Source organism: Lycium ferocissimum, chromosome 6, assembly GCF_029784015.1.
Source record: "Lycium ferocissimum isolate CSIRO_LF1 chromosome 6, AGI_CSIRO_Lferr_CH_V1, whole genome shotgun sequence".
Lineage (NCBI taxonomy): Eukaryota > Viridiplantae > Streptophyta > Magnoliopsida > Solanales > Solanaceae > Lycium > Lycium ferocissimum.
In genome coordinates, this window is record NC_081347.1 from 2,544,498 (window position 1) to 2,552,484 (window position 7,987).

Below are 7,987 nucleotides of genomic sequence, written 5' to 3' on the forward strand. Positions count from 1 at the left end.
CACGGTGGTCCAAAAGGCGCGTGTTGTTAAAAAGAACGCTGGTGAGACTAATGCAATTGTTTTTGACGATGCATGGGATCTTGGCTTGCGAGTGTCGAATATGGAAAATAAGCAACATAAAGATAATTCAACTTCGTCGGAGATAAGCAAGAATCAACTTGGACAATTAAATAATGATTTAGTTCAGGTAATTGACGAGGTTTCGTCCAAGTCTAAGACATGGGCAGAACAGGTTGAAGATGAAGAATATCAAATTAGTGGTAGTGAAAGAAAAAACTACGGAGAATAGCTCACCAATTTCGAGTAGGTAATCTCGACTATAATGCACAAGTTTTTGTGTCTCGGCATTAGAAAAAATTGCAACTCGAGGTGACTACTCAATTGGTAGCAATCGGATATAAAGGGCTTGGTGTTACCTCTCTGGCCTAGCAAATTTGCACAGTGATACCACGTCTCACAGGCGTATAGTGACGAGCAACATGACCTACTGCTTATGATATTGACTTGGGTGGTGACGATGACATGTTCGATGGGGATGATGAGGATGCTATGCTAGACATATGCTTTGATAAGGTGGCCAAAGGATGGAGATCTCTCGCTGAGCAGCAAAGTGGAAGTAACAAAAACGAAGACACGTGGAAGGCAACACGGTTAGGATGGTAAGGTAGTGAAGAATTTTGTTTCAAGCACCTACCAATGCCTTAAGCAGAATCATCACAGTGGAGTGTCAACAACTTTAAAAAGATCCAATAAATCCAGAAGTGATGAACTATCGAGTATTGTTGGACAAGTTTGAAGAAGAAACCAAAGAGAAAAATACTTGGATTGATGGGCAAAGCTACTCTTTTAGTTCATACATATATAACGTGAAGGATTTGGGGTTGATAACCTACGACTTTATTCATGACTTTTATATTTTTACATTACTTAAAGCATCCTCGTTTGTAATATTATCATAGAGTGTATTATAAACTACTGATGATTATAGAATATCTAGTTTTCTCTAGCTCTTATTTTCTTCATGGTTGTTAATTAGTAGAGGTTCATTACTTCAAAAAAAAAAAAATGCGCAACAAGGATAACAAAGTATTAATGGGAGTTAAAAAAAAAAAATCATAACAAAAGATATCAGTTGTCAAGTAACATTTTACAATGATTGAAAGAATTTCAGCATTACGTATAGCTCATAGCTGAGTGCAGCTATTAGGGTATATTTGATGGTAATTTTATCTGCACTCGGTGTATGAAGTAAATTATATTAATTTATTATTGTGAAGTTATAAATTAAGGAGAAACCGTATAATTAATTAATGTTTAGTGATAAAAATATATATGAAAATGTGTATCATGTATTTATTGATTTGGTAGACACACTTGCGCCGACAAAATTTTATCATACTTGATTTCATAATTTTTGTTCTAGAATACATTGTATAGGAAGCAAAATTACAAATACAACTTTATTAAAATTATTTAATTTAATTTATTCAGACAAACAAGATAATACATTTACATAATTAATTTCTTTTGATATCGGCCGCGCATCGCGCGGTATAAATACTAGTTAAAAAAAAAAAAAACAGCCCACTTCATCTAAAGCTTTCTTTAACTATACAAAATTATTTACTTAGATTCACAATATTGTCTCAAATACCTTAGGCAATAGCTCAATTTTGAAGCATGACAAAATAGAGGAGCACTGACAAGAGAAACAGACAACTGGATTGAGTAGAGAAAGCAGACGGTGACTTAATAGCTGTAAAAATTTGGACTCCACGTTTGTGTATTACATTAATGTGTATTAGAGAAAAATCAGCTAAAGTGGGAATCCGAGGGCTTTTCCGTCAAAACACACAATTAATTGTTAAATGCATGCATTTTCAATTAAGATTTAAGTTGCCTTATTGAATGGGAAATTATTATCATGAGTCATGACTGCCTGTTGCATAAACTTGGAAACCTATAAGGAAAAGATAATAGTGAAAAAAAAAAAAAAAAAAAAAAGAACATGACATGTATTGTCCGCTCTTTATCAAAGAGAGAAAAAAAAAGAGTTGCAAAAACGAATTTAAATTAAAGAAGTAGATGTAATAGCATTTGATGCAAAAAATAAAAAATAAAAAAAATCCATCTTTGTGGCACAATTAAGTAAAAATTAAAATATAGTATCAAATCCCTGCATATAGGGGAAAATTAAAATTAATATATATATATATATATATATATAAGTGCCTTTTATTAAGTAGGTATATATATATATATATATAAGTGCCTTTTATTAAGTAGGTGTATACTTTATTAGCCGCCAATGATGTTACTATTCCCGCTAATTCAAATTTAGAATCACTGGATTCAAAATAGTTGAAATTTATTATATTAACACTAATTAAAACTTTTTTGCATGTATATACATGATTTGAACTGAAACAGTGCATTAATAATATATGGGTAAGGTCAGGAGTATATTGATAAAACTTGGAGGTCTTAGAGTTTCGGTAAAGTTGAGCACATGTGCCCGATAGGTCCATAGGTTTTTTGGCATGAAATCGGTAATTGATGTTTGTGTTAGGTAGATTGCCTACATCACACCCCCTTGAGGTGTTGTCTTGCCCTAAACCCTGCAAGAAAGCGGATCCTTCGTGCACCGGACTACCCTTTATCTTCTGAGTGCATTTTTCTCCAACAAAATTAGAATCTCTTTCACCTTTTCAGTGCTTAGATCTTGATAAGAGTTTCAACTAATATGGTAAATGACTGTATCCTTCTAGCTTTTGCTAGCAAGATGAAGAATTAAAGAATGCTAAAGATCTTGAGAAAAGAAATAGAAAAACTAGCAGAATATCCTCTATTCAATGCAATAATTTTCCAACATCACTGCTCCCAGTAACGATATAGAAATTTCGTCAAGGTTGTTCAAGATTTAACATACATTAATAAAAAATAAAAAAAATCTATATACACTATATAATTTTCTATTACATAATATAATTCTCCGGAAGTGTTCATCGACCACCCTTCGTTCTATGTACCACCCTAATTGTTCCGGGGGAAGGTATTTACATATGCCACTAGTTAATTCAACTTGCTACTAGCTATTACAACTAATATTGACTATTCAAAAGACTTTGTTTCTTAAGCCTAAAGCCAATGTGCAGATGTCATTTGCCACTGGTTCTAAATCTGGAGTTTCACTAAACTCATTCCTCTGAACTACTTTTCGCGTGCTGGATTGACCATGTAACATTTGACAGTACTTAACTCCTATTCACAAGCTGCTTCCACCATATAACATTTGACAATAGATGTCAATGGAGACTATGCTTCTTCAGTAGAACTTGGTGGTGGGGAGAAAGTATTTCAGCTCAAGTGTTGGAGCTACACAAGATTCCTGGGAATATTTCCCCTTTGGTCCGTTTTACTTTGTGATGTGAGGTGACTTACTAATTGCTCAAAGCCTCCTTCATCCACCCATTATGGCAAAGTTTTCTCGCTTCTTCAACATTCATCTGCAATTGGTTATCGGACCAGCTACTTGTCAACAAACGAAAGATGTGATTATATTTTAAAATGAAATTTAAAAAGAATGGATTATTCCATACCCAAGTTCTTTCGTGAATCTCTTTCTCAGGCCAAGAGTCTAGTTGTTCTGTACTTCTGTTACAAACAGAGGAAACATGTGCCCTTCATAGGCAGTATTACCGGTTTTGTTCTCAAAGTACCATCTTCCCAGTTTGCTATGCAAAAGTAATCCAAACCAGAATAAAATTTGGTAGAGTCATTTATAGGTAATAAAAATATAGATGTTATGACTTTATCAAGATCATTGTTAAAGAAATAGCAGACAGCAAAATAATCGCATATTCCTAATTCAAAACGATCACAACATCTAATCATGAATTAGTGCATTCAGTCTTGAGGAAGAGCTTAAAAATCATGAATTAGTGCATTCAGTCTTGAGGAAGAGCTTAAAAATCAAGCCTCAATATTTTGCAAGAAATTGAGATGTCATGAGCCCTTATCTCTACCACAGCTAGTATGTTGTCATTCATCTGATGTAATAGACAACTTAACACAGAGACTTTGTTGCTTGTTTTTCCCTTTAAAAGAAGTACTCCCACTGTTCCATTTTATATGGTGTTCTCTCTTTTTAGTTTGTTCCAAAAAGAATGACACCTTTCTATTTTGAAAACTCTTTTAACTTCAAACTTTCCATTTTACCCTTAATGACATGCTCTTACAGTCATAGAAAATGTCAATGCCATGTTTAAACCAACAGTTCTAAAGGGTACTTTTGGTACGTGCAAAAAGTACAACAACAACAAATACCAAGTGAAATCCCCACAAGTGGGGTCTGGGTACGTGCAAAGTAAGGTCTTTTCTTAAATTCCACACTAATCAAACATGTCATATAAAATGAAACGAGGGTGTAATATAAAAAAGAACTGAAAGATATCATGAGGGAGACCAAACCTTAACATCCCCTCGTTCTCTAGCTTCCTCCACTGTCTAACGTTGCGTTGCATCTTTGATTGTTTTATCTTTTTCCCGACCTCCCTGTCAGAACTAGAGAGAGTTGAATACAAGATTACTTCTAATATAACAATCAGAGAGAGCATCAAAATAATATATTAAGAAGTTTTAAACCCATGGATCAGTCGCTACCTTTGGGAACAGGTATAGTTAATAAACTTCAAAGGCATCTTCATCTACCAATGATAACACGGTAAAATCTTTATATTGTTAGGTATACATCTGCAGAAAGACATGATCATGGGAACAGATATAGTTAATAAAGTGACTACAACCTTACCACCAAAAATACATCTTTCCACATGAACCATATAAACAAAAAAGTCAATCTGAAACTTGGTACTAAAAAATCCTTCGTGACTTTTTTATCATCTGAATGCGCAATATTCCAGCAAAATTAAAATCTCTTTGACCTTCTGAATGCCGTGATAAATGACTGTAACCTTCTAGCTTTGCCAGCAATATGAAGAACTAAAGAATGCTAGATTCCGGGGAAAAAAGAATTAGAAAATCCAATAATTTGATGCAGTCATTTTCCAACATCAATGTTTCTGATAGCCATGTACATGTTCATCTCCTTTGATAGCTCTGATTCTAATTCTCTAATATGTCACACAACTCCAATTCTGAGATAACAAAAATCATACTTCCAGTACTTTTTTCGGTTGTTCCTTTAACACTGGAGTTGCTCTGAACTACTTAAACCACCGGCTAGATTGACTTGTTTCAGTAATTAGTTCCTATCCGCTGACTATTTCTACCACATCTAGATTTGACAGTGGATTGGTATCAATAAACTCTACACTTCTACAATAGAACTTGGTAGCGGCAGAGAAAGTATTTGAGCTCGACATCCTAAAGGAAGAATAGTTGCTCGAACACTGGAGCTACATTCGATTCCTGGAAATAGTTCCCCTTTGGTCTGTTTGCTTTGTGATGTCAGGCGACTTACTGATAATTCTGCGGCCCCATTTTGATAAAATTTTCTTGCTTCACTTACATTCATCTGTAATTGGTTTTTGGACAAGCTACTTGTCAGCAAACGGAAGTGTGAATATATATCAAATGAAATTTAAAAAGAATGAATTATTCCATACCCAAGTTCTTTCGCGACTCTCGTTCTCAGGTCAATAGTCTAGTTGTTCTGTTACATCAAAATGAATATGAATAGAGTATAAACAAGTCATACCTATATTAAGCTAAAATCCTGTGCTTGTGGGAAAGAGTTGCAAAGTTTGTGAAGGTCTTGGCGCCTCTACTTGTTGCTGCAGATTCTCAACGACAAAGTTGCCACAAATATTAGAATATGATGTATTCTTACAAGAGGAGGAACTGGCTTCATCATGGTGTTCACTATCGTCATATATGCTCCTCCTTATCCCAATCCAATGTTCCGTTGGTTCATCATAATTTCCCATCGTTTGTAACAAGGCATCAAGCTCAGGATCATCTTTATACAACAAACGTAATCCATACTCCTTCATTTCTCCAGAGAAAGATAACCTAATAAGCCCATAGTCATTTGGTGTTTTACCATTTGCCTTTGATGTATCCCATAAGCCAGCAAAAGGTACCAAGAAAAAATGAATAGCAGATTCTGTATCATATTTTGAATGGTTGCATAAGGCAAGTTCCTGGGTGATCCACGTCATCCCATCATTACATAAGGGAATCAAGTGAACTGTGGTGTCAATTAAGCTGCCAGAGTAACATACAGCAAATCCCAAGAAGTTATCACGCGCATACCAATTTTCAGGCAAAATGACTGATACATTTCTACCAATTCCCCGACGGTGGAGCCAACTCGGGATATTCTTCCCAGTGCTAAACACTCTCAGTGACAAGAAATCTGAAGCAGAGGATAAGGATCCAATGTCTCCCGGAAGTCCTCCATCTTTTATATTGCAGTTACTGAGATCCAGATATTCCAATGAGCGTAACCCTTCATTCACCTGAGGGAACTCTATGAGCCCCTTGCAATCTGATAAGTCCAACCACCGAAGAGCACCAAGTTGGGCTATGCTTGGAGGCAAATGCTTGAAATTATTTCCACTGAGATTCAACCTTTCCAAAGAGGATAAGGATCCAATGTCTTTCGGAAGTCCTCCATCTTTTATATTGCAGTTATTGAGATCCAGATATTCCAATGAGCGTAACCCTTCATTCACCTGAGGGAACTCTATGAGCCTTTTGCAATCTGATAAGTCCAACCACCGAAGAGCACCAAGTTGGGCTATGCTTGGAGGCAAATGCTCGAAATTATTTCCACTGAGATTCAACCTTTCCAAAGAGGATAAGGATCCAATGTCTTCCGGAAGTCCTCCATCTTTTATATTGCAGTTATTGAGATTCAGATCTTCCAATGAGCGTAACCCTTCATTCACCTGAGGGAACTCTATGAGCCTTTTGCAATCTGATAAGTCCAACCACCGAAGAGCACCAAGTTGGTCTATGCTTGGAGGAAAATGCTCGAAATTATTTCCACTGAGATTCAATCTTTCCAAAGAGGATAAGGATCCAATGTCTTCCGGAAGTCCTCCATCTTTTATATTGCAGTTACCGAGATTCAAATCTTTCAATGAGCGTAACCCTTCATTCACTTGAGGGAACTCTATGAGCCTTTTGCAATCTGATAAGTCCAACAAAGAAAGAGCACCAAGTAGGGCTATGCTTGGAGGCAAATGCTCGAAATTATTTCCACTGAGATTCAATGTTTAAAGAGGATAAGGATCCAATGTCTTCCGGAAGTCCTCCATTTTTTATATTGCAGTTACTGAGATTTAGATCTTTCAATGAGCGTAACCCTTCATTCACCTGAGGGAACTCTATGAGCCTTTTGCAATCTGATAAGTCCAACAAAGAAAGAGCACCAAGTAGGGCTATGCTTGGAGGCAAATGCTCGAAATTATTTCCACTGAGATTCAATGTTTCCAAAGAGGATAAGGATCCAATGTCTTCCGGAAGTCCTCCATCTTTGATATTGCAATTACTGAGATTCAGATCTTCCAATAAGCGTAACCCTTCATTCACCTGAGGGAACTCTATGAGCCTCTCGCAATCTCTTAAGTCCAAGGAGCGAAGAGCACCAAGTTGGGCTATGCTTGGAGGCAAATGCTCGAAATTATTTCCACTGAGATTCAACCATACCAAAGAGGATAAGGATCCGATGTCTTCCAGAAGTCCTCCATCTTTTATATTGCAATTACTGAGATTCAGATCTTTCAATGAGCGTAACCCTTCATTCACCTGAGGGAACTCTATAAGCCCCTTGCAATCTGATAAGTCCAACCACCGAAGAGCACCAAGTTGGTCTATGCTTGGAGGCAAATGTCTAAAATTATTTCCACTGAGATTCAATGTTTCCAAAGAGGATAAGGATCAATGTCTTTGGAATCCTCCTCTTTTTATTTGACGGAATTCAGATTTTCAATGGCGAACCATCATTCCCAAAAGGGAA

General features: G+C 36.2%; 1 protein-coding gene and 2 long non-coding RNA genes across 11 annotated transcripts in view; 1 reads left to right on the forward strand and 2 right to left on the reverse strand.

The window, feature by feature from the left end:
• The window catches only part of LOC132058893 (uncharacterized), a 66,513-nt gene that overhangs the window by 19,754 nt on the left and 38,772 nt on the right, over positions 1-7,987 (reverse strand). The window lies entirely within an intron of this gene.
• On the reverse strand, positions 3,053-5,587 carry LOC132058898 (uncharacterized). Its single transcript, XR_009415424.1, has 3 exons — positions 4,471-5,587; positions 3,600-3,734; positions 3,053-3,506 (listed from the first exon to the last, which is right to left on the reverse strand). It is a non-coding gene; the product is annotated as an uncharacterized LOC132058898 (long non-coding RNA).
• Positions 5,880-6,126, forward strand: LOC132058903 (uncharacterized). The gene is made up of 2 exons (XR_009415451.1): positions 5,880-5,920; positions 5,975-6,126. It is a non-coding gene; the product is annotated as an uncharacterized LOC132058903 (long non-coding RNA).